This window comes from Macaca thibetana, chromosome 17 (assembly GCF_024542745.1).
Source record: "Macaca thibetana thibetana isolate TM-01 chromosome 17, ASM2454274v1, whole genome shotgun sequence".
Taxonomy (NCBI): domain Eukaryota; kingdom Metazoa; phylum Chordata; class Mammalia; order Primates; family Cercopithecidae; genus Macaca; species Macaca thibetana.
The window spans coordinates 26,018,918-26,044,233 of NC_065594.1; positions in this window are offsets into that span (position 1 = coordinate 26,018,918).

Below are 25,316 nucleotides of genomic sequence, written 5' to 3' on the forward strand. Positions count from 1 at the left end.
TAATATCTGCATTCAGAAACATTTCTTTTTCTAATGTTGACTAACCCTTCTATGGTTTTTTAAAGTGTTCTCCTCTCCCACCAGAATTGATGATGAGTCTAAGAAAATGAACCACTCATCTTGGCTTCTGGCTCAGGTACTCTACTCTCCCCATTTAAGCAACAGTCTGTGACATTTTCTAAAACCGAATGCTCAAGGTAGCAGCAATGTGTCCCAAACACAAGTCTTATCCTGTAGCCCCTCCCAAGATGTACAAAAGCAAAGCCTACAAACCTATGGAAAAAGACAAGTGTTCTAAATATACATCATCGGCTGAAAGAGTGAGAGCTATTTTTCAGGTGGTGCTAAAATGGGCTATTGAAAGTATTTGTTAGAAATGTCAGACTTTGAAAAGCAGTGATAAAAATGCGGATCTGAATTTGCCACAGAGAATTGGATTTAGAAAGCTATGGAAATTATTAGGAAGTTATGTTTTAAGTGACCAGCTTTTTATACGTCTTCTTTGACAGTGATTTGTGCATAAGCTTCTCAAGTAGTTAACCAAAAGTCCTCACAGATATTTTTAATACAATGAATCCTTCAAGCTCTGATTTGTCAGAACTGAGAGAAACAGCAGGGTGCGTTGACTTGAGGCAGCTCCAGAATAATACAAAAATGTCTGGGCTTGCAGTGAGCAACTGTACAGCTGATTTAAGTCTTTAGAAAATTTTTATTTTATTCTTGTGTATATAAATCTGCTAAAAATCGAATCATATATAATCATATATATTTAAATTAAACCATACAAAAATCAAATAACAGAAAAATATAAACAAGAAAGTAAAATTCACCTGAAAACTCACTACAAACTACAAACTAACTCACTATAACTAAAACATTGTTGACATTGTGACATATATCAATGCAATATTTTTCTTTTGGAACTTCCTAATTCCTCCTATGTCTGCCCTTGTACTCATTCATTAATTCAGTCCAGAAACATCTGGTACTTATTTGAAGCTACTTGTTCCAGGTCCTGAAAAGATAACAACCTCATAATAGTCTAAAGAAGATAGATCATTAAATAGACACGTGCAAATCAGAATGTAAAGCTGGGTAATGGTTGCCTTCTGCATCTTTGCATCTTCATTGTCTGGGTAGGGGAGCAATATGCTAAGCAGACATTTGCTCAATGATGAATTACTTTTTCAATCAGTTGGTGAATACAATGTGCTAAGTGCAAATAGAAGTGCTTCATGGAAGCACCTCAGAGAAGCACATAAATATGAGCAGGAGAAATTTTCAGAGGTTATGTCCAAACTGCACTGGAGGCACAGGTAAGAACTTACCTTGAAGCTGGAATAACATCAAGACTAGTGCAAAGTCCAGATGGAAACGAGTATGGCACATGGAGGGAAACGCAAGAAATTCAATTTGAATGATTCAAGTTGAAATGAAAATTGTGGCAAAGTCTTGACAGGCCATCTATGCCAGCGAGGTAATGAGGCTGGAGTTTATCTTCAGGCCAACAGGAAGTCAAAAAGGCTTTGATTATTAGAAGAATGGCATGATTTCCATCTCAAGAGGCTACACTCTACAGTGCAGACTCCTATTCTCCTGTAACTTAGTCTCAAACTTTTTGAAAAAATTAAAGTTATGTTTCAAGTCTCCAGTGAAGACAGGCTAAATTATTTCAACCAACATCTCTGCTGAAAATCGATTGGATTCGGTTTAATCACATTTTTAAAATTAATTAAATTCCATTTGACAAATAATAGTTGCTATATTTATGAGGTACAATGTAATGTTTTAATCTACGTATACATTTTAGGAAGGTTAAATCTTATCCCTTATCAATTTATTTTTTATGATGAGAATGTTAAAAATCTATTCTTTAAGCAATTTTGAAATACACAAAAATTATTAACTGTGACCATGGTGCAGTGAAATAGATTACTGAAACTTATTTTTCCAGTCTAACAGTAACTGAAACTCTGTACCTTTGGATTGTCATCTCCCCTTACCCCCTTATCCCCAGCCTCTGGTAACCAACATTCTACCCTCTGTTTCTATGAGATCAAATCTTTTAGATTTCACATATAAGTGAGATCATGTTGCATTTGTCCTTTTGTGCCTGGCTTATTTCACTTAGCATAATGCCCTCCAGGTCCATCCATAATGTTGCAATGACAGATATCATATGCTTAAACACATCAGGATTAGATACGACAGCTGCCCATAGGGTTCCAGAGAAAGCCATCCATGGAAAAGTGCCATGACACTCATTAGGAAAGTGCTCTCTGGGATGCCTAAGAAAGCTCCTCATGAGATGATGCCACTCCACGAAGCTACACAAGGGGACATTAGGCAAAGCTATTCATGAAACCCTCTGAAAAGACACTAGAAGTGTTCCAGGGGAAGCTGACCATGGGGAAGTCCTAGTGTCTGCTGGCCACTGGGCTGTGCTGAAGCTAGTTGCTACCAGGGTCAAATGTATTTCAGAAACCCAGTAGATACCCACCTAGAAAAAGACACCAGAATCAAAAAGAGAAACCCGTTCCTCCTCCTGTATCCCTCCAGCACTCTCCACTGATAGTTGGATATCATGCCACCTGGCAAAAGAAAACTATTTACAGGTCCCAGATCTATTACTGCAGAGATGGCAATGAAGGGTGTTTGGAAAGAGGCACTAAATCAGTAACTGCAACAGATAATTTAAAAAAATAAAAACCAGGGAATTAAAGGTCACTTAGAGGTGATATTGCAACAAGGTCATTTTTTACCAGCCTGTGAATTTTTTTTTTTAACCTCACAAAGTAAAAAGAAAAAAAAAAAAAAAGCAAAATCCATGATTGTCATAAGCCAAAAAGTCTACAAGAGACCTTTACTGTGTGTACTGGGCCCAACTTACAGTATCAGTATAGACATAAACCAAAAGAGCCTTTGCATGAAAATTAAAGCCCAGGTTTGATTTGCCTGGACCTTTCAAGAAACATCTCTATCTTTAACCTTATTTTAAGATGCTCCCTGATTGGTTAGACACTTACTTGCAAAGAAACTGGTTATATATTTGAAGCTTCTTAAGGCTCCAATTTTGTTACCCTCTGTGAGACTGTTAAAGGCTCTGTTGGATCCTTGGTCCCCCAGCAATTAACTTTATCATGAGCCTAGAGAACAGTCTCATCTTTTAGCCCATGGCAGCATCTAAAAGTGGATGCAAAGACAACTACTTACCTGCACCTAACCTAAAAACTCTCTCCCCTTGGAATTTTACTCCACCAAATTCATGAACATAGGGTAAAATGTAAACACAATGAGGAAGGAAAAGCAAAGTATAAAAAAGAATCAAATAGAACCAAATACATCTCCTACAGATGAAAAATGCAGTAACTAAATGAAAAAGTCTCAAAATGGGACTAACAGCAAACCAGACACTGGTGAAAAAAAAGATCAGAGAACACGACCACATAGCAATAGAAACTGTTCAAAATGAAGCAAACGGAGGGAAAAAAAAAAGTGAACAGAGCACTAGTAACCTTTGGAATAAGATAATCTTACTTAAAATTGAAGTCCCAGAGGAAGATGATAATGTAGTAGATGGAAAAATACTTGAGGAAATAATGACAAAAAATATTCAGTTTGATGAAAACTATAAACACAAAGATCCGAAAAGCGAAAGAACCCCAAGCAGAAAAAAGCTGTTAAAATGCCAAAGACAACTCTAATTTAAAAATCATCTCTAAGATAAATTAAAGATGACCTAAATATGTAAGAGAGAGATGCCATGTTCATGGATAAGAAGGTTCAATATTGTTAAGATAGTCAATTCTCCCCAAATTAATCTAGCGATCCAATGTAATCTCAAAATCTCAGAATATATTTTAGAAGTCAACAAATTGATTTTAAAATTTTTGTGAAAATGACAATCATCTACAATAGCCAAGAGAATTTTGAGAAAAAAGTTTAAAGTTGGAAAACATAAATTTTGTAATTTCAAGACTTACCATGAAGTTGGTAAAACAGTGTTACATTGGCATAAAATAGACATATATGAGAAATAATAGAAAATGCTGAAATAGACACATTATGATAAATACTATGTCTTTTGACAAAGGTGCCAAGGCAGTCCAATGGAGAAATAATAATCTTTTCAACAAAAAGTTCTATAACAATTGGCTATGTATAGATGTAAAAAATATGAACCTTTACTTTTACTCACAACATACACAAAACTTACCTCAAAATGGATTACAGATCTGAATGTAAGAGCTAAACTATAAAACATTTAGAAGAAGATACAGTAGTAAGTTTTAGTAACACTCGTTTTGTGAAAGATTTCTTCAAAACAACATACATACAAAAAACCAGGAACCATCAAGGAAAACTCAAGAAATTAGGTTTCATCGAAATTAAAATCTTTATTCTTTAAAAGACACTGCTATTAAAATGAGACAAGCCACAGACTTAGAGAAAAATATTTTCAAAATATATATATATCTGACCAAAGTGTGTTCAGAATATATTGAGGACACTTACAACTCAATAAAACGTAGAACTCAATAAAAAACATGCAGAAGATGTTGACATTCCACCAAAGCAGATATACAGATAACAAACACATGAAAAGATGCTCAGTACCATTAATCATTAGGGAAATGCAAACTCAAAGCACAATAAAATATCACTATATACCTGCTAGAATGAATGAAGCCAGACAGAAAATAGTAAATATCCATTGATTCTATTCATGTGAAATTCTAGAAAATGCTAACAAATCAATAATGACAGGAAGCAGATCAGTGATTGTCTAGAGAAAGATGTGTGAGCAGAATGGAAGAGCGGGGAGGGAGCAACCCAAAAAAGGAAATATAAAATGCATAAGGAAACTGTTGGTATGATGGATATGTGCATTATCTTAATCATGATGATGGTTTCATGAGAGTGCATATCTCAAAATGTACCAAAATGTGCACTTTAAATATGTGCAGTTTATTGTATTTCAATAATACACTTAAACAGCGGTAAAAACAGACAAAACTACTTATTTTCAATAGAAATGCACACAAAAATGGTAAAACAGCAAGTAAATGATGGCACTCAAAAGTCAGGGTACTGGCTGCCTTGAGTGGGGTTAATGGAGAGAATGGTTGGTGATTGGGGAGGAGTACATGGTGGTTTCCAAGTGGCCAGTTTGACCTGGGGTGGTGATTTGTGGGAGTTTGCTTTATAAGGGCTGTGTGTGTGTGTGTGTAGCACTTTTCTGTACCTTAATTATATTTCATATATGCACACAAGGTAAAGAGGAAGTAGAAGTGGATTAGGAAGCATGAAGGGAGGGAAGAAGGAAAGGAAGAAGGAGAATCAAAAGAAGGAGGATGATGAAGTGGAAAGATCACCCAATTAAGTACCTGGAGATCTAAGTTGCAGTTGTTTCTGCCCATGAGTCAATGGGATATAGGAAAAGTCAACCAATCAATCACTCTCTCTCCCTTTTTTTTTTTTTTTTTTTTTTTTTTTTTTTTTTTTTTTACATGAAGTCTTGCTCTGACGTCCAGACTGGAGTGCAGTGGCGTGATCTTGACTCACTGCAAGCTCTGCCTCCCTGGTTCACCTATTTTCCTGCCTCAGCTTCCCAGTAGCTGGGACTATAGGTGCTCGCCACCACACCTGGCTAATTTTTTTTTTTTAATTTTTAATAGAGAAGAGGTTTCACCATGTTAGCCAAGATGGTCTTGATCTCCTGACCTTGTGATCTGACCGTCTCAGCCTCCCAAAGTGCTGGGATTACAGGCGTGAGCCACCGCGCCCGGCCAAGTCAATCAGTCCCTTTGTGCCTCACTAATTTCCTTGCCTGAGGTTTATTAGATGCCACAAAAAGAGTGTGAAATAGTTGATTCCTAACAGGTCCTCCATCACTTTGAATCTTTAAGATCAATCCCTTAGCAAATAACTGACAATGGACTAATGCTACTACTCAGATCAGAAGCAAAAACCCTTAAAAATCCAAAGGAATATGTTCCTGATATCAAAGCTTGTCCCCAGGGAAAGGCATGGGCAACTTCAGTCATACTGTGTAAGAGACGAGCAACTTTATGAGCTTGTCACTCTGTTCTTTAGTGCCGCAGTTGAAAGAGCACTGCAATTAGAGTAGAACTCTTTGAGATCAAGTAGTGGCTTCCCTTCTCACTGGTTGTGTCTTAGTTTCTTCATTTTCAAAGCAAGAATAATAAAAGTTAACACTTTTATAGTGTGTATGGTGTATTAGGCACTGTTCTAAGCTTTTCACGTATGTGTATTTACTCATTTAATTCTCACAATGCGGAAGGAGATATTATTATGCCCATTTTATGGGGTGGGGAGGGAACAAAGGCTGATAACAATGGTATGAGATTATTGTGAGCATCATCACATTAAACAATGCATACAAAATTTCTTCCTATACTTAAAACTATATGTATATATACAGTACTTTAACAATATACCAATATCAAGAGAACAAGAAGACACAGAAAATATTTGCAAAAGACACCTCTGATAAAGAATTGCTGTCTGAAATATACCATGAATGCTTAAAACTCAACAAGAAAGAAAATAACTTAATTAAAAAATGGGGAAAAGATCTGAATAGACACCTCACCAAAGAAGATATACAGGTGGCAATAAGCATGCGAAAACATGTTCAACATCACATGTCATTAGGGTAAGGCAAATTAAAACAGTAACGAGATGTCTTACATACCTGTTAGAATAGCAAAAATCCCAAACACTGACAATGTCACCAGTTGACAGTGGGGGAGTCTGTGGGTGTGTGGAGGCAGGGGCTATAAGGGAACTCTACTTTCTGTTCAATTTTGCTATGAATCTAAAAATGCTCTAAAAAAATCTACATTATGTGTTTATATGTATATATATATGTGTGTGTAGATATATATATATGTGTGTGTGTAGATATATATCTACACACGCACACTAATGAAAGTAAACTCACCCTTTTACCATGATTTGAATATATTGTGATTGGATGAACTTAGTAACACACACACACACACACACACCCCTACAACATTCCAATTTAAGGATTTCTGATGTTAATTTGACAAATAACAGGTTTTCTAAAGAGTTCTAACTCATTTGCTACTTTAAAAGACTCAGTCATCCAGGCTTTTCCAGAAATTACAAAATAAACCTTTATGTAAAATGCTTCTCACCCAGCATTGAGTTGAAAAGGAGAGGTCACATAGCACCTCCTCCCTTCATCCTGGCCCCTACTCCAGGCACTGCTCATTCATCACTGTCATCACACAACCCTGCCTGTATTCCTCTCCTGCTTAGGAAGACAAGGTACATAAACATTTTGAAGGAATTCACTGGGTGTCTGATAAATGATGAGAATTTTAAAATACATTTATGTTTCTGGTAACCAATAAAATAAAGAAAAGCATAGAACAAACTGTACTTCTTTTAATGAAAAAGTCATAGAAAACTAGGCAAAAAATTGTGGCCCAAGTATAGCTATTTAGAAAACTCCATTGGTCATATATCAAACAGATTAAAGTCCAAGTTGAAAAATTTACATGCACTTTATAAACCCACCAGCTCTTTGGAAAGAACTTGAATTTCCCATGTGTATACTACCTATATTTTTCAAGCATAGGGAATCCATTTGTCTTCATTTAGCCTTCAGCCACTTTTTATTCCCAAGGAATTGCTTGGCCATTGAAATATAACTTACTTCTCATGTGGTATATTTCTCAGCAGAGTTTTAACTTCCCAGAAGCCTGAGGCCTGAAGAGAAAATGTGGACCATCCTGGGAGGTTATGTATAAATCACAGTTAGGAAATTTTCACAAAATGCCCTGGGATATGAATGACCCTCCAGCCTCACCATCAAAGCAGTATCAATGAGGAAAGGAGCAAAGAAAGGCATTCAAGCCCAATCTCCTACCACCAAGTAGGACTGCACCAGCCAGTGGCCTGGGTCACATGAGGTCCAACTTATAGGAAGGCTTTGGAGTGGGACACTTAGGGGAAGCTTTGACTGTTGTCAGGCAGAGTACAGCCAGGATATTGAAACCACCTAGTTATTTTAACAGAGAACTTGATATAGACAATTATAGAGAACAGCAAAGGCAAAAGGGAGATGCTGAATTGTCACAGAGGAAGTAAATGCGAGAAGCACAGCTACCACCCCCAGAGCTGAGGAACAATGGACGCTTTGGGGATTACTAGAATTTATAACCTCGGGTGAGAAGTCCTGCAGACCTGGGAACCAGACCTGTGAAGAGGGGAAACTGCTGGCTGGCACAGGCTGGTGCTGGCTGCTTGGAGAGTGGCAACCAGGCTGCCTCAGAAAGTGTGGATGAAACTGTGAAATGGAACAGACTGCCACGTCCAGCATGAAGAGCTAATTCTAAGGCGATGTTGACATCAACAGGAAGCAAAGCAGGAAGGAGTACGTTCCTTCTTTCCTCCTTTTAGTCTCCACCAGTGAAGAATCAAGAAGTGGGCCACATGGCAAAAACTAAATGTGAATTACAGAGTTCCAGCCCCAGCATCAGAAAACCAAGTAAGGAAGATGGATTTGTGCTGAGAGTCAATAGCCTCATTCATTGCCAATGTGATATCTAAATTGAGAGTGAGTGAGGCTTGACTACTGGGGCATGTAACCCTGCAAAAGGAGACTGTCTGGGCACGAGGCAGCAGGACAGAGCCCAGGAAATCAGCAGAGTTGAGAGAGCTGGAGTAGGATGGTTGATGATGGGAGACGCAGAGGAATTGAAAGCATTCTCTCACCACATAAACATCATGGGTAGGCTCATCAGGAAAATTCTTTAGAGAAATCTTTTAGTGTCTTGAAAAGGGTGATAAATGGAGTAAAGTAAACGAGCTTGTCTGTTTCTTCTCCAAGAGTTATCTGCACCTTAAGCCAAAAAAAAAAAAAAAAAAAAAAAAAAAAAAAAAAAAGGAGCAGCTTTTTCTCCTATTAACACAAAGACCCTGCTAACACTTTGAAATTACAGCTGAAGGATCAACTGCAGTTCTTAATAACTGCACAACCTTTCTCCTATCTCAAGGACAGCGAGGAGATTTTATTCCTCCAGTTATATTTAGAAGACCACTTTAGAGACATTTTGAGAAGGAGAATTCTTGCTCAGGTTTTCCTAAACACAGGATGCTGGATTCAGTGTGTCTTGAGAGGAGTATGCATTGGAACAAAGTGTGCTGTCCTCTATGACCTGGAGTTCCTTGCATTCATACTAGAAGATGAATCAGATATTCAAATGTCATCATTGCTGTTTTCCTCCTAGTCATATGCCCATTACGACTTTAATCACAGCTTTCCTCCTGAGTGTCAATGAAAGAGGAATGAGTGAAGAATTGTACATCCTACTGTGATTGGAGTTTTATAGCTAAGCTTGACTGTCAGACTTCATTCCCATCTGAAAAAAAGGTGATACTTGCCCTGAACACACACACACGTATATTAGGTAAAATGCTCTTTTGTAAAAAAAGATCAAGAGGACAATAAAATAAGAATATTGACAGAAAATATAAAAAGAAAGATATAGCAGCAAAACAATAATACGCATATGCACTGAGCTGTTTATAAATGTTAGAGGAAAAGAAATAAAGTGGAAGTTATAGCTTGCCTCATTCATTCACGTCAGAGTAGAATGAATCATAGCAATAAGTAGAGTGGTGACTCAAATAGTAATTTAAGAAGAAATTTGAGAAGGAGAAGGATAAAAGGAACTCTATAAACTTTGAGAGTTTCTGTTCATGCAAAACTAGTGGACCATGGTGTGGCTGATCTACTTTCAACAAACCATGATTGGGTGTCTCTGCAAACTGATGTGATGAAAACTTTTCGCCTTATTCTAGAGGTGAATAAGACAAATAGATCAACAAGATTTTGGTATCTTTAGGCTACTATTTCCGAAAGGAAATGCTGCGACTTCTAGCTTTGGATTATAAACTGAGAGATGTAGCTAATTAAGAAATAGCACCATCCTAAAAGACTGGTTACCTGTTCACATCCTGAAAGAAAAAAAAACAATAATCAAATTTAATAACACATGGTAGCTTCTGGAATGAATTTAGGAGACCAAAAAATAGAAATTCTTGTAAATCACTAAGTATTCAAATCAAACTGACTACCCCAGGTATCTTCGCTCAACAGGGAATCTACCAAGTGATGCTTCAACTCTTCCAGGACCTAATATGACTGTAGAGCCAACCAGGACTATAAAAGTGGAGGTTCACAGCCATCTGTTCCCTTCACAAAACCTGGAAAGATACATTTTAGGTGGGGATTAGGGGCACATAGCACCATCTTTCAATGAGACAACTGTCTCTAGTGGTAGGTTTACTTCTAACTGAAAGTGTTTCGTGTGGAAAACCTTTAGGAGAAGAAAGAGCTCATTGCCTGGTTCTAGAGGAAATGTAGATCACCTAGGAGGGAGAGATTGTTTCATGAATTAGGGAGGTAGCTGACAGCCACCCAATAAGACCTGTTTCATTCCTGCTGCCTGGGCACCGCAGCCAGAAAGAGCATACTTGTGTATTTGGCCCAGCCAGCTACTCCTTTCTTGAAAATAGTCTTCTCTTGGCTTCAGTGACATTAACAATTTCCCTACTATGCTACAAACTGCTGCACTCCTCTTCCTCCTTTGGTCATAAAGAAAAGACTCCTCCAAAGTCAAGTCTTGGGCCCTCTTCTCATTCTGTCTGCCCTTCTACCACTGTGAAGGTGATCTCCTCCTGTCCTGTGGCATTAAATAAATCCTGTGGGCCAGCAATGCCTAATGTGCGAATATCCCTCCTGCTGGCCACTTGTGTGCACTCAACCCCTATTCACATATCCACTGGGACAATTAACATACCTCAGATATGTCCAAAATGCCCCACTCCCCTCCTGATCTGTTCCTAGGGAATCATCCCGGTCTCAGTAAATGCTCCTACCCTTGCTTAAAGCAAAAACTTAGACGTCATCTGTTTCCTACCCCAAAATCAATCCACCAGCAAGTTCTGCCAGCTCTAAACCCAATGTATCTCTCTAATCCACCCATTTCTCTCCACTGCCACTGCTCTCCCTGTAATCCTAGCATCACTCCCTGCCCCAACGCCCCAGATCATGGCAGTGACCTTAAAATGATCTCACTGCTTTGCTCCTGGATCCTTACAGCCTATGCCCCACACAGCTCTGCTTCAATGCTTTTTTTAAAACATAAAGTGACGGCATCACTCATGTTTAAAGCTCTCCAACGACTTTCTGTCATACCAAAGAGTTAGATTCATACTCCTTCCACTGTTGGCCACACTTTGTCATATTTGTCCCTTGCCTCCTCCTCCAGCCTCGTCACACATTTCTTCCTCCTTTTAACTCATTACACTGCAGCTCCATGGTCTGTGGTTCTTCTTCCAAAACTCCAGGCTCATACCTTTGCCCCTGCAGTCTGTTATGCCAAGAATACCTTTCCCCTCAGATTTTGCACAGCTGACATGTTTTCATTCATGTCTCAGCCTAAACATCAGGACTTCACTGACAAAACTCCTAAAAGTTTTAAAACCAAAAAGACCCTAGAAAAACAGATTGGATGGGCAGAGAGAAACTTCTTAACACCTTGGTCCTGGGGATAGTGCCCTTTCTGAAAAAAAGACTGAGACGGAGGTTAAGTATATGCTTCTATTACTACAAGGCCAGATTCAGTGATCTCATTACAAAGAAATCCTATGCAGAGTTTGAATGAAGATAAAAAGATAAAGATGGGAGATGCAAGATGGGAAGAGATACAAGAAGACAAAAGATGCGAATACAGCTGACCAGGATAAAAACAACATAAGAGGAGGGGAGGGGAGAAGAGTAGGGGAATAGAGGGGAGAGGAAATGTCACTGAAGATCAGAAGGCCTGCAAAAATGGTGAATAATTAGTATAAATGTTCATTTCAGTCCTTCTTGGTGTTAAAGGTAAATAAATGACAGCTTGACCTCCTAAAAAGAATTGCTAGCAGCCAAAAAGCAAAAGAGAAAGAGCCCGTCTCCAAATGGGACCAGCTACTAAACAAAAGACTGTCACACTAAATTAGGCTGGGAAATTTATTTACCAGTGGAACAATCATAGTTCACTGCAGCCTCGACCTCCCAGGCTCAAGAGATCCTCCCACCTCAGCCTCACAAGTAGCTGGGACGAGAGGCATGTACAACCACACCCAGCTAATTTTTTTTTTTCCAGGGACAGGATCTCTCTATACTGTCCAGGCTGGTCTTAAACTCCTGGGCTCAAGCAATCCTCCCTCTTCAGCCTCCCAAAGTGCTGGGATTACAGGCATGAGCCATTGCACTGGGCCAAGGCTCTTGCATTCTGGACCTAATCCCAAGATATTTAGAAAGGGGGTCAAGAGAAATGAAGGAAGCAAGAAGAAAAAAAATGGAGATCACAACCACCACTCTGTTCCCATGGATGTCTAATCTATGTATCCACCTTTCATCACATTAGTCCCACAGCCCAAAATGGGATGAATAACACAACCTCAATGCTTCATTATCATACATGTGGATCAGAGCAAAAATGTTCCTGACATTAAATAATGCAAATATCAAATATAGTAGAGATACATAAAACCTCTCATACCAAAAAGAATAAAGCAAGGTAAACAAAGGCTCCAGTAAGTCTTCCTGGACCCCAAAGCCTGAGCAGCCCCGTCTCCAGGATCAGGCAGGATGGACAGCTGCATTCAGGCCCATGAAGTTGAGCAACCCCTCCCTGTAGTGGGACAATGAAACCCAATTCACCACAGAGAAGGACCATCCTGAGAAAAGTAGCTCACCCACTGCTCACTGTACATCATATCACTCTGTTCAGTGTTTCTGCACCTACTGGTAATGGCAATTGTCTTCCATATGAATGTATGTGTGTGCAGGGAGAGCCCCTGAAACTATTGCTATGGAATAAAAGATGAAAAGCTCCTGATTATTGTAAATACAACATTGCATGCAGGATTGTGTAAAGACAATGCCAGGTTGGGCTGCCAGAATGAGCCAACAGTGCATGATGTGCTTCACCCTGCAGAGAGCCTATGAACAGACGTGTGGTCAGGGAGGTTTCACATCACCAGGATTCCTATCCCAGAAAAGCAGATGTTCATAGCTCTGGGAATAGAATGCCACCCTGTGGAGAGCCTATAAACGGATGCATGAGGGGCACCTGTTCATATGAATAAGATAGGGCTATAAACGCCCTCATCCTGCCACAGCTCTTCTAGGCCTCTTTAGGGTTAAGACATACTCCCTTCTGAGAATTTCTGGTCTAACCAGTTGTCTAGCTTCACGTCCTGTTTCTATGGATTGTTTGTAACCAGCTTTTGCTGCAACTGTTACTGCTGATTAGTATCTTGCTAATCACAGGTTATGGAAAGACTGTGTTTCTGTTTTAAGGCTCTGTTAGAAATTACTGATGCACACACTATATTGTAAATTCTTATCTCTATATACTGTACTTCTGCATACAGATGTTAAAGAATTACTTGGTCATGTTAAAGAATTACTTCATCCCCATGTGACCCTCTCAACTCATAATCAAATGACCCTAAATCCCTAACCTACCCCCACCCTCACTAAACTTAATAATAAATGCTAGTATATCCAGTGCATTGTTGGCACTGCGAGACCAGAAGGCAGTGACCCCCCGGACCCAGCTTTCACCATCTTGTGTGTGTCTATTATTTCTCGACCTGCTGATCCACCTGGGAACAAAGAGAGAGCCCTGTTGCATTGAGGGCTGCTGGCCAGATCCTGCAATATGTGTATATATATGTATGTATGCATTTGCATGTTTTCTGTCCCCCACTACTAAAATTCAAGCTCCAACAAGCAGGAACCTCATCTCTCTGGCTCACCACTGTATCTTCAACACCCAGAACAATGATTAGGACAGGGTAGGTAAAATATTGGCTGACTTCATCAGCGAGTGTTGTGGATGATGCAGTCCATACTGCCAGAATAGACATAAAATACATTTTTTGAAAGTCTGATTTATATGTGAAATGAAAATAGGAAAAGACTGTCTGGCAAAAGTGCAACAGAAAACATCCCGGAAGCTATTTTGCAGTACAGACTAAATGTAGGGTTTGAATATCATATAGTGTGAGGGACGGGATACAGTGAAAGAAAAGGTGAAGTGGGAGAGTTCCACTGCATCTAAATTAGAACTTGATGCCTAGTAAGTTGCTGGTGTTCTAGCAACTTCTTACAAGAAGGCAAGGCCAACTGATAACTATTGCCTGCTTTGCAGTCTAATATGTTCAATATCAGTGAGTTGACCAGTTACTTCTTTAAACCATAGCAAGACACATATAATTGCTTCTGTGGGTAAAACTGCTCAATTTTGATTAAGAACTGTACCTTTAATGACATTTTCAGTGTGTATGCTAAACTTCAGTAGTATGTTTCCAGGCCTTTAAATATTTCTGGCCATGCTACTACAATTCTATCTCTAGTGTAAACTTTAGACAATTGATAGGACAAAACACCTTCTTCCTCTCCAACAAACTCCAACATTTTGTGGATTCCCAGAAAAAGAAGATTAAACTCTAGAGTCTCCCTAACCTAGAATTTTCTTGCAGATAGGCCAATAGACTCATTTTTACTCAACCGACATTTCCTGCTGGACAAAAAAAGGAATTAAAATCACTATAAGGCCACACATATTAAAAATCATATATTCAGTGACTGTATAAGAAAACTATCATAGTTTAATATATAATGTCATTATGGAAGAGTGTTATAAACAGTGTTTGCTTTTTTATACTTTTCTGTATTTTAAAATTTTTTCTTCAAAGCATATGTATTATTTTAAAAAGAATAAGATTCAAAATTGTTTAATTAAAATTTTGTGAGTCTAAATTTTTAGTCAAATATATTTTGCCTTCAATATTGATTAAAGTACTATGAAGGAAAGGATGTGCAATTCTTTATACAGTTCTCATTAGTATTTTCTATCTCAGCAAATCCATTTTGTTGTCTTTTGCTACTTATTAAACATTGTTTTATAATCTTATCAACTATCTGCAAATAAAAGCCATTGCTTTCAAGAAAGTGTACTTTTTAAATGCTTTTAGTTTTGATTGCAGTATTTTTCATGTTAGATTTGCTTAAGCCACACATTTTGTATTCAAGCAGATGTTCACACAATAAATATTCACATCGAGATTATGTGGCTCATAATTCCATGTAGTACAGATTGTTTCAAATGAGCCTACAAACCTCATTTTCTTCTGACTTAAAAAATGCACCCAGAATATTTAAATTACCTTTACACACCTAATAAAATATACAGTCATTTTAACAACCTCTGCACTGTCAATCATTGATAGGAAAACATAACTTGACATGCTCTAGATTTATTTTAACAGGCAACACATTCGAAAGTGCTATAACTCTGTGATAGGGCCATCTTATCCTAGGGTATCATCTACCTCAACGTGGGGTGTTCTGAGACAGTCTCTTGTCCCTTGTCTGGTAAGAACACAATATACATGTACATTTCTCTTCCCTCTTAGCAGTCAGGTGGCTACCTCCATTTGGAGCGGATAGTTTCAAATTCAAATTAATGACATGATGATTTGCAAAAATGAGTTATAAGTATTGTATGAGTTTGCAAGATTAAAATGTAACAAGAACCAAAGGATTGATTGCTTTCAGGGGCTGAAATGCAGTATTCTCTGGGGTAGTATCATATTCATTTCAAGTAATAACTATTATTTGTTGAGCACTAAATAGACCTATTTTAATTGTTTTCAACTAACATCTCATTTAATTGTCGCAGCCCTATAAGAAAGATTTTCTCATAATTCCCATTTTATAGATGACAAAACTGAGAAAGAAGAAAGGGGTGTACTAGGCCCATAGTCACTGTTAGGCGGCTGTGCTGGAATTCTAACTTGAGAAGACCCCTCTCTCTTAACCATTACTCTGTACTTCTTCTCAAATATCAACCATGACTTTAGAAGTTACCAATACACATTTCTATATCCCCCTCCCTTCATTGTTTCCTTCCTTCTCTTCAAAATATCTTTTCTTTTGACCATAAGATTATTTGTTCATTATCAAAATGTAAAGTCCAGTCCACATTTCTTTATGCATTTTCGTATCTCCATTAAATAACAGCCATCCAAAAGCTTAACAACACAGTACATTCTCATTTCTTTATTTACATGAAATTTCTCCTTCTCAGGAACCCTATGAGATAGGCCAAAGGTTCAAATTCACAGTATTACTTATAACAGCAAAACTTGAAATTAAACTTACTTAAAATATACAGTCTCTAAATTTAATTTTCTAAAAGGACTAACATATTTTGAAATACTGTGTTATTGCATCCCCTAGAATGCAGTAAGAGAAAGAAGCAAAAAAAAAAAAAAAAATGCAAACATTTACCAGGCACCTGCTAGATGCCTTGGAATTCAAAGTGTGGTCCTGGGCCAGCAGCATTATTATCATCTGGGAGCTTGTTAGAAATGCAGAATCTCAGTCTACACCCCAAACCTACATGCAGAGCCTGCATATTAACACCAATTCCCAGGCAATGCACATGCACAGAAAAGTTTGAAAATCACTATAGCAGAGAAGCACAGCATGTGTTCATGCCTCCAGTTACCACACTTCACCTAGCACATTCCCCAGTGTCAGAACCATTTGATATCACCAAGACAGACAGAAGTGAGAGCCATTCACCCACCTAAGCTCACCGTCATTCTGCCAAGTCAGAATAGGCATGGCTATTGTTAGGTGCAGAGCGGGAAATAGATTTTTGCCAATAAAACACTAACTGATTGGACCATAGGTTAAAGAAGTTTTGACTTTAGCATAATGCCAATGAGAATTCATTCAAGATTTTGAGAAAATAAGACATATGATTAGATTGCATTTTAGAAAGATCGCTGTCTGTAGGGTAGAAACAAATGAGATGGGATAAGTTTGGAGCTAGGGTGATCAATTAATACAGTGGAGGAGTGTTGGTGGCCTGAGTAATCATAAGCAGTGGGAAGATGATAAAGAGGTGGAAGACTCAAAGGTATTTCAAAGGTAGACTTGTCAGGATTTGGGATTAGTGGGGAGGTACTCTGTGAGGAAGAGGGAGGAGAGAAGTGAAGGCAATATGTCTTGCCAAAAACCTTTTTTTTTTTTAAAGAAAGAGAAATGACTTGAAGTAAATACCTAAATAGTTTTGTACTAGCTTAAGAATGAACAGCCAGATCAATCGAACTGAACAAAAAGACTGTAAGCAGCTCAATTCCTTCCTACAAATGTTTATTATGATAAAAGTGACACTTAACCCATTAAAGATGGATTATTCAATGAATCACATGGAGATAAATGATTAACTACTAGAGGAAACGTGTTAGCCCTTTCTTATGCCAAAATGAGACTGAAGTGGATTGAAAACTTGCATGTGAAAAAAATTTTAATAATTGAACAACAAATGGGTCTCATGGCACAGAAAGCCATTTTAAAGCACAAAAGAAAAAGGCAAAAATCATAAAGAAAAAGAATGACAGTCTTGATTACATAAAAAGCAAGAAACATCATTGTATTGCCAAAAGAATTATAATAGAACCACTTAGGGAAAAAGAGATTTTAATAAACGAAAGAAGTAGATTAGGAAGCCAAGAGCAAAACACGCAAAGAGTATTAGAAAATTTACCTAAAAATGTATGATTGGTTAAAAAAAGAAGAAAAGAAAATTTATTGAAGCCTGCGCAACATGGTAAGACCCTGTGTCTCTACAAAAAAAGAAAAAATTATTCAAACATGTTAGTAATCACAGAAGTAAAAATTAAGATAACAAGAATATTTCTCCTGTTAAATTGCATTACAATACCCACTTATTGGTCTAACTGCAATAAAATTAGTAATTTTTAAACAAAAGTTACTGGAAGACAATTTGGCACCCTGTTATAAAAAGGTTTAAAATGTTCATATTCTTTGACCCCCCAAAATTTCACTTTAGGAATTTTTTTCTAAGGAAATTGGACCTGTACACAATAATTACTATGTACAAGACATGTTCATTTTAGCAATTTAGAAATGAAAAACTTAAAGTGACTAATAGTAAGGAGTTGATTAAATTATGCTTATAACTTAAAAAATATATTTGGCAGCCATTTTAAAATTATATTTTTCAAGGGATATTTAATGCAATAAAAGGTATATGAGATAATATGTTTTAAAAGGTATAAAGAATATACTTATCCTTCCAATATTTAGATACCTACTATCTTCCAAGAATTGTTCTGTAGTATAATCATTGTGTGATTTGTTTTGTATATAGAAAATATCCATATTTAGAAAGAATTCCATCTTTCTAAAAATTATATGTGTGTGTGTGTGTGTGTGTGTGTATGTATGTGTGGATATATATACACATATATATACACATATATACACACACATATATATGCACGCGTGCACACACACACACACATATATATATATATAGCCATAGTCATAAAAATATTTATGGAGAAACACAACACAATGTTAATGACAGTTGCATCAGGATGATGGAATGTTCCTTTACATTTTCTTATTTAACTTTCTGTGATTTCTAATTTTCTACAATGAACATGTATTCGTCCAATATTTTTTTTAAATAGTAACTTTGGATTTACCTTAAATTTCACTCTAAACAAAGAGGAAGAAACTTCTCTTTAGGCTATTTTAAAGAAAACACATTGGCATTTTCAAAGAGAAATCCACCCAGTTAAAAGGAAAAATAAAGGAAATAAATACTCAAAAAAAGAAAAATAAAGAAAACATTTACATCTGACTCCGCAGAGTAGAAGTCCTCATCCCACAAAGGCTGCCACAACTGCACAGGCAGGCTGGCTCCTGCTCACCTGAGAGCACCTCAAGAACCTGCTCCAGAAATGCTCTGATGTTACCCTTGGCCCTTCCCGGACCAAGAGTCAAGCACTTTGACTACCCTTGGTAAAATAATCCCCTTTATCAGTTGGCATACATGATATAATATAAAAGAGTTTAAGTTTAGCTTTTTAGTAAATGACTTTATAATGACTAATTCTATAGCAAGATCAGTGTTCATTTTACCTCTTTAGTAGGAAACCTTTAATAAATTGGCACACTCCGTGGACAAATGTGAAATGTACAGATATGTACTGGGTCGGCTTTTAGCAAAAGTAAAGAGAATCTTGCCAGATTCAAGGGTTGTGATGACCACATAGAAGTAAAATTTAAATTTCCGCCTAACGATTTGATGTCTACGTATCCTTGCCAGGAACTGATACCTGGTTCACTGTAGGCTACTGACAGTGCCTTGGGTAACTGACATCTCAGAGCACACACTCCTGTTTCTGCCACTCCTACTTCTTCTGATAAGGTGTCATTAACCTAATTTTATGCATTTGGACACCAAGGATGAGAGAGCATTAGTGACTTGTCAAAGGTCACATATTAGGCAGAGAGGATGACAGTTTGAGCCTGGCATGGGCTTTGTGTCCTCCCCTTCTGCCCTCCTCAGAAACCCCGAACACATGCTGACTCATCCTAATATACAACTCAAGGAGTATTTATTGTGTGCCAGGCACGATGCTAGAAATGCTTGTTTCTAACTCTCACAGCACGCTTGCTGTGAGGTTGGTTTTTATTTAATGATGAGAACATTGAGATATTGTAACTGGCCTAATCTCACGCAGCTAACAGATGCCAGGATAAGACAACTTATATATTATGCACAGAAAACCCCATCATTTCCAGTGTTTCCCCAGGAAGCCTCTTACGGCAGAGCTCAATAACAACATATATACACACGCACACTATAGGCTGATGATCTAACACACAATTACCCTTTTGACCTGTTTAAGCCAATTCAATGAGCTTCAGTGTACCCATCTCTTCTCTGCATTTGCTTACTCCAGAATCCTATTCTAGTCCTGCTCTGAGGCATAAAATGTGATAGTTTTCTACATTGGAATAAGGCATACACCAGGAATCACTGTATACATATGATGAGACATGTACTACGGTACAGCCTGGGATAATCAACTGTGCATCTTGGATTTGCTTACATCCTTGGTTCAGGATTTATTTAGTTTTATTAAATTATCTTCCCTTATACTATCTAAAGCAAACCTTCCTCAGACTCTAAGGCTGCATACACTGCTCAACAGAAATAGAACGCAAGCCACACAGTAATGTTAAATTTTCTAATGGCCACATTAAGAAAACCTAAAAATAAATACGTGAAAGTCATTTTAATAACGATGTTTTTAAAAATCAAATCCGGTTGACCCTTGAACAACATAAGTTTGAACTGTGTAGGTCTGCTAATAAGGGGATTTTTTTCAACCACAGACTGAAACTGTAGTATTTGTAGGATGTAAAACCCACATACAAAGAGGGCCAAATTTTCATATATGCAGATTCTGGAGGGTCAACTTCAGGGCTTGAGTACGCACAGATTTTGAAAAATGCAGAAGGGTTGCATTTACCTTGCTCCTCAGCTTGCAGACAGCCTATTGTCGGACTTCACCTTGCAATTGTGTAAGTCAATACTCCTTAATGAACTCCCCTTTATATATACATCTATATTAGTGCAGTCCTGTCCCTCTAGAGAACCCTGACTAATACAAGGGGTCAGGCACAAGTATGCATGTGGAAGTGGGGGCTGGGGCTCAAGGCTATATGCAGGCATGTATGTGTTGACAGTGTAGGGTCTCTGGGCTGAGGTTCCTGGGTCAGCAGCAGCTGGGGCAACGCTGGAAAGGAGAAGCAGAGAGATGGTGACTTAGGTACCTAAAGATGATGAAGGTGAAAAGCTGCATGGCCCTCCGTCGTGAAGGCTGTACGTGGTCCACTGCAACTGTGCTGGCTATTTGTTTCGTTACTAAAACTGCTGGAGTCCTCTAGAGCAAGCTGCTGGGGTCTGCTAAAGAGCACATTGTAGGGTTCTTGGCAGTGAACGCTGTGGGGAGTGCGTGGTGGCCATACGGGCTGTTGAGGTGCCTAGTGGGGATGACTGCGGGATACCTATGCAGAACAGGCCATTGAGGACTGCTGTGGCTCTCAGTATCTGGCTGATAATGACAGCATCTATCTTTCTTCTTTATACCCAGGCATCTTCAGATGTCTCAACCATACCAGTCTCCCCAGCAGTCTGGGTGGGGTGAAACTGTAGCTGGTCACTTGGTCAGTGCCCTGAAAAGCTGGGGAAGCTGCTTTTTTACCACAGTCTCCTTTTCCTTGTGAAGGGAACTTGCAAGCTATGGAATTCCTACTCTGTGCTGAGTAGTGCTGGCCTGGAAGATGGGAAGGAGGTGGAGTTAAAATGAAACTGTCCTTCTTAGCCTTTTTGTGAAGTAATTTTCGGTTTATTTCTTCCACTGTAACTGCTTAAGTGGACTCTGGGGTTTTTCCAGAGTTATTTGTGTTTGTGAATAGCTATTTAATTGTTATTTGTCAGGAGAATGAAGGCTGAGATCTCCTACTCCACCATCTCACTGACATTACTCTGCTTCCAGGTTTATCCTTGATACTCAGGATAATGTTGGAGAAAGCTCTGAAGTGCTCTATACATTCTAGCCATTGTTATTTACCCCCAAATGTTGTATTTTTTGATGCTATAATTTTAAATAACATTTAAAGCACTTAAGAAATGTTTGTAAAAACAATAAAATCACTGACACCCAAAAATGTTTATTTCAATTTAGAAATGTGAGTTTTATTTTGCATTTAAATGTATATCACCTTCTATGTTATTACCTTACCCATAATATTCATGTTTGCCAAATAGTGTTTAAGAATCCATTGAATTGATTTAAAAATTTTATTTGAACCTTTGGAGTTGAGATCATATTATTTTTGAGATCCATTTCTACTTCTTTTTAGGTTATACCAGTTTTTTTTTTAAAAAAAATATGTAACTATCAAAGATACCTTTAAATTTTCTTTCTAGGTATATGTCAGAACACCAAGAAGTGATTGGAGTCCCATAGGAATCTTATAGGAACTCATCAACATTTGTGATAACTGATGCTCAATGACACGGTATTTTTTTTTAATAAAATCCAACGGAACAAATACTGGACTCATACCTCAATCCACCATTGGATTAACATTAAATTGTTATAAGCTTAAAATAGATGCTCATATTAATAAGATGTTACGTGTAAGCCTCACGATAACCACAGCAAAAACCTGTACAAGATACACAAAAGACAAAGAAATCAAACCCTACCACTACAGAAAACTGTCTCATCACAAAGAAACACAACAAGAGAAAGAAAGGAACAAAGGATCCACATATCCCACCAGGCAAACTAGAAAATGTCTAATTCACAGAGTATTGGGTACATTACTCACAAGGGTGTTGTCTTACTAGCAGGCAATATTTGGCCCTAGACTAAATGCTGCTGTAGTCCCACTTAAATCATACAAGCAACCCATCCTCCACACACACAAAAAATCACTTTCCAACTACTTTAAATACATACCAAAAAAAAGCTCAAGCATATTTATGGGAATACAAAAATCAAAGATCACCAGGCACACAAAGAAGTAGGAAAATATAGCTATAATAAGGAGAAAAATAAACCAATATTATAGCATTAAGATGTTCAAGAAGTTTAGCAGAATCATGAAAAAAATCAATTCGTAATTCTAGAGGGGAAAATTACAACTGAGATGAAAAATACAATGGACGAGATTAATAGAAAATCAGATCTTGGCCGGGCGCAGTGGCTCACGCCTGTAATCCCAGCACTTTGGGAGGCCGAGGCGGGCGGATCACGAGGTCAGGAGATCGAGACCATCCTGGCTAACACGGTGAAACCCCGTCTCTACTAAAAATGCAAAAAATTAGCCTGGCGAGGCGGCGGGCGCCTGAAGTCCCAGCTACTCGGAAGGCTGAGGCAGGAGAATGGCGTGAACCCGGGAGGCGGAGCTTGCAGTGAGCCGAGATCGCGCCATTGCACTCCAGCCTGGGCGACTAAGCGAGACTCTGTCTCAAAAAAAATAAATAAATAAATAAAAATAAATCAGATCTTGCAGAAGGTTAGTAAAAATGAAGATAAAGAAATAAAATCTATGTTAATTTTATTTATCTTTATGTTTACTAACCTGCAGATTAAAAAAAATTAGAAAAAAAAAAAAGTATCACTGAGCTATCAGATAGCTTTAAGTAGACTAATATACATGATGTTGAAATACCCAAAGAAGACAAGGGGAATAGAAAAAAATGTTTGAAGAAATAATGGAGAAAAGTTTTTTATATTTGATGAAAAAAACGTAAACTCACAGAACTGAAACTCCAAGCACAGGAAACATTGAAAATATTACACCAAGGCATATCACAACCATAATGAAATGGCACCAAATCAGTGATAAAAGGAAAAATCTTAAAAGCGAAAAAAAAGAGACATGTTATGTAAGAGGAACAAAAATAAGGACAATGGCATAATTCTGATCAGAAACACTGCAAGTGAGAAGATACTGATGCAGCATTTTTAAAGTAATAATAAATAAATAATAAATAATAAAATATCAAAATATTTTATTATATATTTTATTATATAAATTATATAAAATATTTTATTATATTTTATTATATATTTAGTTATATAAAATATTAAAATAATAAAACTATCTATGTAGAATTTTATACCCAGTGAAAATATCTCTTTAAATGAAGATAATATAAATATGTTTTCAGGCATTCAAAAGCTAAAAGAATTAATCACCAGCAGACCCACACTATGAGAAATGCCAAAACGAAGTCCTTCAGACAGTGTAAAAAATTATTAAAGTATAATTGACACTCAGCAAACTGAGTAAATCTGGACATATGTATACACCTGTGTAACCATCCTCACAATCAATATAATGAACCTATTCATCAGACCCAAAATCTTCCTTGTGCATCTTTGTAATCCTCTCCCATGCCCTACCTTCTACCCAGGCAACCATTGGTCTGGTTTGTGCCATTATAGATGAGTTTGCATTGTGGGGAACAAGGGACAGTTGCCTGCTAAGCAAGACCAGCCAGTCAGGGAATGCAACCATGAATACTCACTGGTTACTATACTACAGCTAAATACCCCTTCTATCTAGCTTCTTCTTTATTGTGTTAGTAAGAAAATTGAAGGCTAAGTATTTAACAGACCTGTCAAAGGTCACACTGCAAGTTAAGTGACAACACCAAGTTCAAACCTAGGTCATTGGATTCCAATTTCCAAACCCTTTCCATTAAAGTATACCATAAATGTCTCTTCAGAAATGCATTAAAGTACATAATTCAAAATTTCCCTCCCAAACTTAAATAACTCAAAGCATGTAATGACATTATACAATTTCTTACATCCTTTTTTAAACTTCGAAATTTATCACACTTTAGACTTACCATGAAGCATCATGTAGATGTACTCAGCAATTTGAAACAGAAACTTTTCATTTCTGATGCAAAGTGTGTAACTAAATCCATTCCATGTTTTTCTGTATTTGCTATCATAATAATATGATGTATGCAATCCATTGTAGGCCTTCTGTGAATCTTTAGTGCCTATTTTATGGCACTATTTTATTTATTCTCAATAGTTAAGATATATATATATAAAATATTCACTAGATATATATATACAACATACATATCAATATTCACTTGACATATATACAGAATATTTTTTAAATGTTCACTTGATTTATCTGTTACATAGTTTAATTTTTCCAGACTTTGAACTTGCTTTTTTCATATTTTCTAGTTACATGATTTGATATATGGCTTTTACTCTTCAAGGAAACTGATTTATCCCAACAATCTTTCTCTCCTCTAAAATATTTATGAAAAAACTTTTCAAGTGCTCAAATAACAACTGAAAACATTTTTATTGATCACCATTAGCAGCTTCCAAAAATATACTATTTATTAACTTCTTCCTAGCCTCCTATCTACTACTCTAACTCTACTGTTTCTTTTGTCAAACTTGAAAATTCTAATCCATTTATTTTACTTCACTTCTTCAGGTAGTTTCTCAATTTGGAGAAATTGTAACATTGCTTGCTGGACAAGGATGACCTTTTAAGAATTTGATTGATAACTCACTGTTTGAGATCCCTATAGCTGGTTCTATGACCAGCTAAGCATCCGTGCCTCCACATCTTTAAGGCTTTGTCACTACAGCCCTCATCAAAAAATATATTGCGGGACCAATAACCTCTACTGTCCACTTGCCTCTCACGATGACTATGTGGTGACCTTTGGGAAGTGGGGTTCGCCTAGCGTGCAAGAATGTGGTGTGCTGCCACTCCTCCAGTCCTGCATTAATTG